The sequence below is a fragment of the Bubalus kerabau genome, chromosome 18 (assembly GCF_029407905.1).
Source record: "Bubalus kerabau isolate K-KA32 ecotype Philippines breed swamp buffalo chromosome 18, PCC_UOA_SB_1v2, whole genome shotgun sequence".
NCBI lineage: Eukaryota > Metazoa > Chordata > Mammalia > Artiodactyla > Bovidae > Bubalus > Bubalus kerabau.
The window spans coordinates 47,607,041-47,617,691 of NC_073641.1; positions in this window are offsets into that span (position 1 = coordinate 47,607,041).

Below are 10,651 nucleotides of genomic sequence, written 5' to 3' on the forward strand. Positions count from 1 at the left end.
ACATTGAATTAGAAAAAAAAATCTTACTTTTGAGCTAAAACACTATTAAAATAAAACATATACAAAACCATTTATAAGAAAATTGTAAAATTTACCATAAAATGATAGTAAAAGAAAAAAAAATAACAGATCTGACTCTAAAACAGTAAAAGGCAAAATAAAATGCTCAGAATAAAATGGGAATGACATATTTAGGTAAGTTGTTGAAAGATGGTACAAATTCTACATGGAAGCAACAGAACAAGGCTACAGAAAGAAAAAGAGAGATGGAACAATGAAAGAAAAGTTGGTAAAGGTGGAACTGTTGGAGAATTGAGATGCCATACATGCAAATAGCTTGGTATCTAAAAAGGAGATTAATACAAGAATAAAAACAAAGTAAAGATAAAATGTAGAGGAAATCGTCTAAGAAACAAGGTAGATTTGTGACCCCTAAAGGCAATGGCACCCCACTCCAGTACTCTTGCTTGGAGAATCTCGTGGAAGGAGGAGCCTGGTAGGCTGCAGTCCACGGGGTCTCTAAGAGTCGGACACGACTGAGCGACTTCACTTTCACTTTTCACTTTCATGCACTGGAGAAGGAAATGGCAACCCACTGCAGCCGTTCTTGCCTGGAGAATCCTAGGGACAGGGGAGCCTGGTAGGCTGCTGTCCATGGGGTCACACAGAGTTGGACACGACTGAAGCGACTCAGCAGCAGTAGCAGCAGCAAACTCATCAAATTCATGGAAAAATTTATAGTTACAATACACATACTCTCAGTATCTCCTTAAAGTGAAATCAGGGAATTATTTGAAAATATAAGCCATCAGAGACTATGTATCTAAAATTCTTGCCTTTGTATTATTTAAGCCATGGCTAAGCAAGTTTCAGGCAGGATAGAGAAAGGACATGTGCTTGCACAACAAAGGCATGTTTAAAATAGCTTTTAAAACTCAATTTCTTTTGCCTGGTACAATATTAGGATTTTCTTTATTATCCCTGCCTTAAGTTCTGGACTAAAGTCATTTTAGATAGGCTACTTTTTCTCACTCTCCTACCTCCCACTTTTTTTTAAATATAATTTTTAAAGGTAACACTCTATTTTTACAGTTATTAGGAAATATTGTCTATGTTCCCCATGTCTTACAATGCATCCTTGTAGTTTTATACCCAATAATCTGTACCTCTCACTCTACAACCCCTATGTTGTCTCCCCCTCCCCCATGGTAACCACTAGCTTTTTTTTTTCTATATCTGTGAGTCTGCTTCTTCTTCATTATGTTCACTAATTTGTTGTATTTCTTAGATTCCATTTGTTATATTTCTTAGATTCCTTATGTGATATCATACAGCATTTGTGTTTTCTTGTTTGACTTATTTAACTCAGAATAATGTCTTCCAAGTCCATCCATGTTCCTGCAAATAACAAAATTTTGTTCTTTATTTATGGTTGAATTGTATCTCCCACTTTTAAATCTTGGCCAAGAATATAAAAATATAAAACCTAGAAGAGGTATTGAAAAAATGTATAATTTAAAGAGTACACATCTGCTCTATATAAATATCAATAATTTGGATAGAGGTAGGTATAAGCACAGTAGTAATAGTTTAATGTCTAAGTCGTGCCTGCCTCTTGTGACCCCATGGACAGTAGCCTGCCAGACTCCTCTGTCCATGGGACTCTCCAGGCAAGAATACTGGAATGGGTGGCCATTTCTTTTTGCAGAGGTATAAGCATAGGTGTAGGCAATGATATAGAAGATAATCAGCATTTATAGTTTGGTCGTGGACAAGGCAGATACTATTAAAAGAGCCATTGATTTAGTTTAGATTAATTCAGTAATTTACTTTTATCTAAAAGGCAAACATTTAATAAACCTAGAAATTATAATTCAAGTAAATATCCATAATCTACTGAATCAAAATTATAGAACCAAAAAAATGAACATGATAGCAACTAATCAACAGTCTGTTTCTTCTAATAAACTATTCACATGAGGAAAGAAAAATGATATAAAATATTTTCTCATGTAACAATGTAATAAAATTATCCCAAAGAATACATTATTAGAGAGTAAAGTAAAAGAATAAAAGTTTAACTTGCAATATGTAAGCTTGTAAAAATCACTATATTAGTCAGTGGGTATAAGATAAATTTATTATAAATCAGGTATCTAAGTTTAATATTTAGAAATACTTTCTACTAAATTATTCTACAGTAATGAAATATGAACTTAAGCATCAAGTTCAGTTCAGTTCAGTAACTCAGTTGTGTCCGACTCTTTGTGACCCCATGGACCACGCACTCCCAGCCTCCCTGTCCATCACCAACTCCTGAAGTTTACCCAAACTCATATCCATTGAGTTGGTGATGCCATCCAACCATCTCATCCTCTATGGTCCCCTTCTCCTCCTGCATTCAATCCTTCCCAGCATCAGGGTCTTTTCAAAGGAGTCAGCTCTTCACATTGAGAGAGTCATTTCCTAGGCAGGTTGATAGGAAATCTAGGGGTCCCCAAGGAGAGAGGGGTCTCCAAATGGAGGAAATAGCCTGCAAGTGTCATACATTTTTATCTCTCTTAAGCAGCAGGAGGAAACAAACTAACAATATTTTTTTCCTTCTCTATACAAATTTAAAGGGAGGTTTCTCTTAAAATACTGTGTTGCCATAATGACACCTGGTTTTGCCTGAAGTTAGCTATTCTTGAGCCTAGAGATAACCAATGCCTTTTTCTTATGGAAATGTTTGTCTTAAGCTATGCTAATGTACTACGCCTTTACCCCAAACTCTGTCTCCAAGTTGGTTCCGCTTCTTGGCCCAAAACCTACTTGACAAACCAGTATGTTATACTCAGATATTGTTTCCCTAATCTATGTAAATGAAACTATTTGTATGGTGGTCTGCCCTTCTTTAAGATTCAAGTTAATCAGTTTATGGCCCAGGATAAACCATTTGGTGCCAAGATTATCCCAAAAATGCATCTTATGGGCGAGGGGCCTGGTGCCATTCTGAATTTTAAGACATTCCTTTCTTTCATTAACAGACTGCTAGTGACTATATAACATCCAGCTGAAGACTAGCAGGGGGGTACTCTTTCTGCCCCCTTCTGATGCCTATGTCAGAAGCTTTCTCTATGTCCTTTATACTTTAATAAAACTTTATTACACAAAAGCTCTGAACGATCAAGCCTCGTCTCTGGCCCCGGATTGAATTCTTGTCCTCCAGGGGCCAAGAATCCCGGTGTATCCGCGTGATTCAACAACAACCTTTCAACATTAGGTGGCCAAAGTATTGGAGTTTCAGCTTCAACATCAGTCCTTCCAATGAACACCCAGGACTGCTCTCCTTTAGGATGGACTGGTTGGATCTCCTTGCAGTCCAAGGAACTCTAGAGTCTTTTCCAACATCACAGTTCAAACGCATCAATTCTTCAGTGCTCAGCTTTCTTTATAGTCCACCTCTCACATCTATACATGATTACTGGAAAAACCATAGCTTTGACTAGACGGACCTTTGTGAACAAATTAATGTCTCTGCTTTTTAATAAGCTGTCTAGGTTGGTTATAACTTTAAGCGGCTTTTAATTTCATGGCTGCAATGACCATCTGCAGTAATTTTGTAGCCCCCCAAAATAAAGTCAGCCACTGTTTCCACTGTTTCCCCATCTATTTGCCATTAAGTGATGGGACCGGATGTCATGATCTTAGTTTTCTGGATGTCGAACTTTAAGCCAACTTTTAAACTCTTCTCTTTCACTCTCATCAAGAGGCTCTTTAATTCTTCTTCACTTTCTGCCATAAGGGTGGTGTCATCTGCATATCTGAGGTTATTGATATTTCTTCCAGCAATTTTGATTCCTGCTTGTGCTTCTTCCAGCCAAGAGTTTCTCATGATGTACTCTGCATATAAGTTAAATAAGCAGGATAACAATAATATCAAAAATATGAATACAAAAATAAATTACTTATAACTTCTCAATCACTATACTTTGACCACCTGATGTGAAGAGCTGACTCATTGGAAAAGACCCCTGATGCTGGGAAAGATTGAAGGTGGGAGGAGAAGGGGATGACAGAAGATGAGATGGTTGGATGGCATCACCAACTCAATGGACATGAGTTTGAGTAAACTCTGGGAGTTGGTGATAGACAGGGAGGCCTGGCATGCTGCAGTCCATGAGGTCGCAAAGAGTCGGACATGACTGGGCAACTGAACTGAACTGACTGATCCAAAGAAAACATAAATTTAGATATCTAACAGATAATGCTGTTAGATACATGCTTTCACTGTATCAAAATTTTTCATAATCTGCTAAAAGATATTTTAGTATCTTCTAAACATTAGTGTTTTAAGAAAATGAAAAAATGAGTACAAAACAATCTCAAAATTATTACTAATGAATACTAAGTTAAAAAAACATTTTCCACTGATAGCCCACCATAACATGAGGCAGAAAATAAAGAGTCCAGGTAAAGATTGAATGCTTGTTACTTATTGAAAACCAATCACTCTGATCACATTTAAATAATGAAACGCATTTGATTATATTGTTGGCTACAATAAAAATGAAAATAATGCTGACAATATTTGTTTCATTTCAAATGAATGATTGATGTCATGTAGCATTTGCCAGAAAATCTAAGATATCAGTGCTTTAAAGCACTTCAGTATTTTTTCAACGAAATTCTGTGTATAAAAATGAAAACTGATCTTCATTAAAATCCTATCCACCAAGGCCCTAGAAGTTCCTGGGAACTCATTTGGCTGCTGAAAATTTCAATTCCCAAGATCATCCAAGCAGAGCATTTGCCAGATGCTTCCACAGCAACAGGACTGAATACCCTATGTAGTTAGACATAAAATGTGATATTTAGTGAGGAAAAGTTATTTTTCCTTTATTTTTCTATAAGAAAAAGAACCAAAAATAGTCTTAGAAACAGGAGATGATTTCACTCTTTGCGTCATCCAAATAAAGTTAGTGCCAAACTTCTTAAATCACACACAGTTTAAAGAACAGAGTATGTCTGCTTTGAAGCAAATTCTGACATTATCATAGACTATAGTGTGGTACATGGTGGCAGGCGAATTATATTTAAAGTTTAATTTAGAAATATTTCATAGGAATTTAGAAGTAGAAGAGATCTTAGAAAATATATAGGTCAGATCACATATTACATGGATGAGAATAGAGTCAGTAAAATTAATCAAATGGGTTCTAAAAGTGGAAGGATTATCCATTAATGTATCTCTCATTGGTAAAAAATAATTCTGTAGTTATTGTAGATTTCTTGGATATACAAAAATTGTATCTACTCTTTTTAAGGAATTTTCAAACTAAGCATAATGTCCTTCCTTCCAGGATATAAGACATTAAATGCTCATTTAGTTTATGCATTACTTATGTGCATAGGAGTATAATATTATGAATATATAAAAACAATCTTTAGTATAATACACTGGTCAGATTCAATAATTTTAATAGGTTATACATGACATACTTCACTTAGGTTGTTCTACTTATGTTAAACATGATAAATAATTTGATTATGTTTATCTATGCCCTAGATCATTCTTAATACACAAACATCCATATGAAAGAGCAGTTATAGGTGAATAAACACTTTGTGCATATCTTAAAAAAATATTATAGAAGCAGTGAAAAATATTTTTTTCAAATATAAAATGATCTTTAAAAGCTGGATGTAAAGATTATGCACAAAATTTTGTATGAGAAGAAGAAGGAACAACCAAGTCAGAGAATATCATTTCCAAAGAATTTTCATTGGAACTGAGTCCAGAGAGTTGTTAAAGTAAAAAAGCAAAACAAAGTATTTCAAGGTCAGTAGTTCTCCTTATTTCCAACACAAACCCTACAAAGATCATGGTGCACATTAGATTTTTCATGGTTCTAATGAGCCCTACAGTAAAGAGGGCTAAAGATTCAAAGATGGAACCATAATGAGATGTGTAGGAAAGAAAGAGATGTAGTATAGTCAAAATACACACACATGAGTAGGTGATTCTCATGCTCAGGTAGGTGACCTACATGCAGGAGGATAATAGAAGTGGCACAGCTTCTCCCCAAGGAATGAGGAGTCTGAGCCCCACATCAGGCTCCCCAGCACGGGGATCCTGTGCCAGGAAGATGAGCCCAAGAACGGCTGGCTTTAAAGGCCAGCGGGACTGGTGTAAGAAGTGCAAAGGGGCAGAGACTCCACTCTTAAAGGGCTTGAGCTAAATCTGACATGCTCTAAACCCCAGTGCAGAGGTAGTAATTAGAAATGAGCCTGGGTCAGATGCACTTGTTGATCCTGAAACACCTCCTGAGAGGTAGGAGGCAATTGGGACCCCCTTTGGGAAAGTAGGTACAGTAGCAACACTTTTATAGACTCATTCTACCATGAGGACATTAGTGCTTGCAAAAGCCATATTGGAGATCTCCCTTTAGCCTATTAGTGCAGATGCTTAACCATCCACCAGCTGAAAGTGTTTTCTCTACGATCAGGATGCCAATTCTCACTATTTTTTATTCAATATAGTATTGGATGTCCAAGCTGCAGCAATCAGATGAGAGAGAATAAATAAATAAATACATAAATAAATGACTCTTTGTGACTCCATGGACTATACAGTCCATGGGATTCTCCAGGCCAGAATACTGGAGTGGCTTGCTGTGCCCTTCTCCAGCAGATCTTCCTAACCCAGGGATTGAACTCAGGTCTCCTAAGCACTGCAGGTGAATTTCTTTATCAGCTGAGCCACGAGGGAAGCCAAAATAAATAAAAGGCACCCATATTGGAAAGGAAGAAGTAAAATGGTCACTCTTTGCAAATAATGCAATACTATATACAGAAAATCCTGAAGATGCCACCAAGAGACTATTAGAATTCATCAATGAATTCAGTAAAGTTTCCAAATAAAAAATCAGTATACAAAACTCTGCTGCATTTCTAATACACAAACAACCAACTATCAGAAGAGAAATTACTAAAACAATTAAACTGTAATCAGTTGCATCAGAATGAATACAATACCTAGGAATAAATCTAACTAAACTGGCAAAAGACTTGTACTTGGAAAATGATGATACTTATGAAAGACATTGTGATGATACAAACAAATGAAAAGACATACTGTACTTACAGATTGAAAGAATTAACATTTTAATAGAACAATAATCCCAAACCAATCTACAAATTCCATGCAATCTGTATCAAAACACCAAGGACAATTTTCACAGAACTAGAACATATAATTCTAAAATTTGTATGGAAACATGATAGACCCTGAGTAGACACAACAATCTTGAGAACAAAGGACAAAACTGGAAGTATCACATTCTGTAATTTCAAACTATACTACAAAGCTACAGGTAAAAAAATAGCATAGTACTGGCACAAAAACAGTCATAAAGATCAATGGAAAAGAATAGAGAATTCATAAATGAATCCACACTTATATGGTCAATTCATCTGTTGACAAACAAGGTAAGAATATATAATGGGGAAAAGACAACTTCTTCAATATATGTTCAATATATGTTCAATATATATTCAATATTTGGAAAACTGTATACAAAAGAATTAAACTGGACTACTTTTTTATACTATCCACACATACCCACACCCACACATGCAAGCCCTCAATCCAGATTAAAGTCTTAGATGTTTCAAGACTTGAAACCTTAAAAACCCCTAGAAGGAAACATCAGTATTGCAGTCTTTGACATTGGTCTTAGCAATATTTTTCAGATATGCCCTTCAGTTAAGGAAAACAAAAGCAAAAAATTAACAAATGGAACTATCGCTATCGCTAAGTCGCTTCAGTCGTGTCTGACTCTGTACGACCCCATAGACGGCAGCTCACCAGGCTTCCCAGTCCCTGGGATTCTCCGGGCAAGAACACTGGAGTGTATTGCCATTTCCTTCTCCAATGAATGAAAGTGAAAAGTGAAAGTGAAGTCACTCAGTCGTGTCCGACTCTAGCGACCCCATGGATTGCAGCCTACCAGGCTCCTCCGTCCATGGGATTTTCCAGGCAAAAGTACTGGAAGTGGGGTGCCATTGAACTTTATCAACTAAAAAATACTTTGCTCAGCAAAGGAAACTATCAGCAAAATGGAAAAGCAAACTGCTGAATAAGAGAAGATATTTGTAAATGACAAATCTGACAAGGGGTTAATATCTAAAATATACAAAGAACTCAAAAAACTAAACTTGGGGAAACATTTCTTTTTAATGAGCAGAAGATCCTTCTTAGGATCTTTTTCCTAAGAAGACATGTAGGTGGCCAACAGGCACATGAAAAGATGCTCAACTTCAGTAATCCTCAAGGAAATGTAAATCCAAACCTTAATGTGATATCACTTCACACCTGTCAGAATGGCTGTTATCAAAAAGATAAGAAATAGCAGTGTTCCTTGTTCTGGCCTGCAGTTCCCACTCCAGCATAGCATTTGAGCCAGAGGCTCCCAGCCACCGTCCCCAACCCCCACACACACCTGGCAGAGCCCCTGTTGACAGTGTTGGTGCACTGTAACTCTGAGGTGGGGGCAGGAGGTGAAATATCCATGAGGATTGGGATTTGCTGAGACGAGGTGCCTGAGGCATCCAGGGCACCTGGGTGTTAATCATCCCATAACTCACCTACCTGACTCTGTAGAAATTCTGTGAGATCTGGCTTCTGGAAAGAGTATAGATCCTAAGGCTTGTTTCCATGGTTCTCTGTGTTGCTCCTGACACTTACTGCATCACAGACCATCCCCTCTCTGACCCTCCATCGGAACTTGCTCTTATACAAAAAAGAGAGGAAAAAAAAAAATAAATAAATTCAGCCTAACACCATCTGCTTCAGACTTCCAAAGATTCAGGCACACCCCATATACCAAATACAATCAAAATATATTCATCCCTTCCTAATAACCTCTGGTGTTGTGGGAGGAATTTTCATGAGGTTTATTTCATGTTTTATTGAACTCACCCTCTGAAAAATTATCCCTGTGGTGGTAATCATCTAATTAGAAAAGTCAGTACAAAATCCATCCCTGACTATAGCTGAAGTGATCAATACCATTAACTCAGCCCAGGAAGACGTTCTGGTTATCCCCAACACATCATGGAGATGATATTCTACAGAGCTTCAGTTTCCACATTGTGGAGAATATACCCCACAGGATGTCTGCTTCCACATGAATATTTTCTTTAGACTCCCAGGTAGATTACTAACTACTTTTCATATTTATTCAGCACATCTTACTCCTCTTTATCACATTAATCTGTGATATTTTGCTGTGTGTCTCATTAGCCTATACCTTCTTCAAAATGAGGTCTTGCTGTGTTAATTTTTTGTATTTCCATCAGCATGGTGTAATGCATTGTAATATATGCTTTCAGAAAATTGTATTAAAGAAATGTCTGTAAGAATACTTTTGTGGCATATTTTAATTGGAGTTTTAACAGCTCATTCAGGGCTTTTACAAGAGACATACAATCATGAGTCCACTAAAGACTTTTCGAGGTGGATAGTTATGTAGTCATATATGGAATTTAATAAGACTAATTTGAGAGAGGTTTTTATAGTGCACTGGAGAAAGATATACATGAGGCAATTACTTCTGTTAGGAGAGTGTTTCAAAGTCTAAATGGTAGATGTAGTAGAGTTAATCCTAGATGGCTAATGGTCATTATAAAAAAGAAGTAAGACATCACATGGAAATATGCTATAAAACTAGAGGGAAGAGAATCTAAAAATTCAATAATGATGTGGTAGAAAGGAAACAAGTGCTTATTTATTAAAAAAAAAAAAAAAAAGAAAGTAGACCATTGATTATGCCACATCTTTTACTCCTGAAGAGCTGGTAAACATTTAGTAGTACACACATAGTGTGTGAATTATGAAAAATTAAAATTAAGAAATGGTTTACTATCATGAATGACCACTCTCTACTCCATAAAGGCTTGCAAATTGAAGCAGCTTTTAGTATGCTAATAATTTGGTCTCTGGCTTAATAAACCATTATGATATACTTTGAATAAAACGTGGAAAATAACACTTTTACAAGGAGGAAATTAGAGAGGCAAGTGGAAAGATGCAATTTGAACCTGGCAAGATTCTATAGAGATGATAGTTGAAAGTAAAAGTAGGAATGAGTCAGTTAGTCAAAGAAAAACTGTGCAAGTAACATGTCAATCAGGGAAACATGGTGATTTCTGGCAATCATAATATTTAATATTATGATTTAACTCTCTAGGGAGTTATGAGTTATCCACTGCCCACTGGACAGAGAATAGTTCCCCAGAACCTGGTTCAGGAATGATATTTAGCATCTACAGCATCAGGCTCATTGGAATCACTCTTTCTAAAATTAGGATCAGTCTACAAAGGCACATGCCTATGAAACCCTGAATAAAAATCTCTTCCATGCACACCCTGTGAACTCCCTAGGATAGAACAACTTTTTGTTTGCCTTAGTTTCAAATACTAAATTATGGCACAAAAAATTATTTTGCCACTTTTGAACACTGCAAGCTGGAGGTGTAAAGAATTTAATGTCCTGGATTTCTTTTTTATGGAAAGGGTATAACATTTCTACCCAATATATGTCTTGCTTAAACAATTAATAAATGAAAAAAAAAAAAATCTTTAGAACAAAACCTGGCAAGTAAGTGC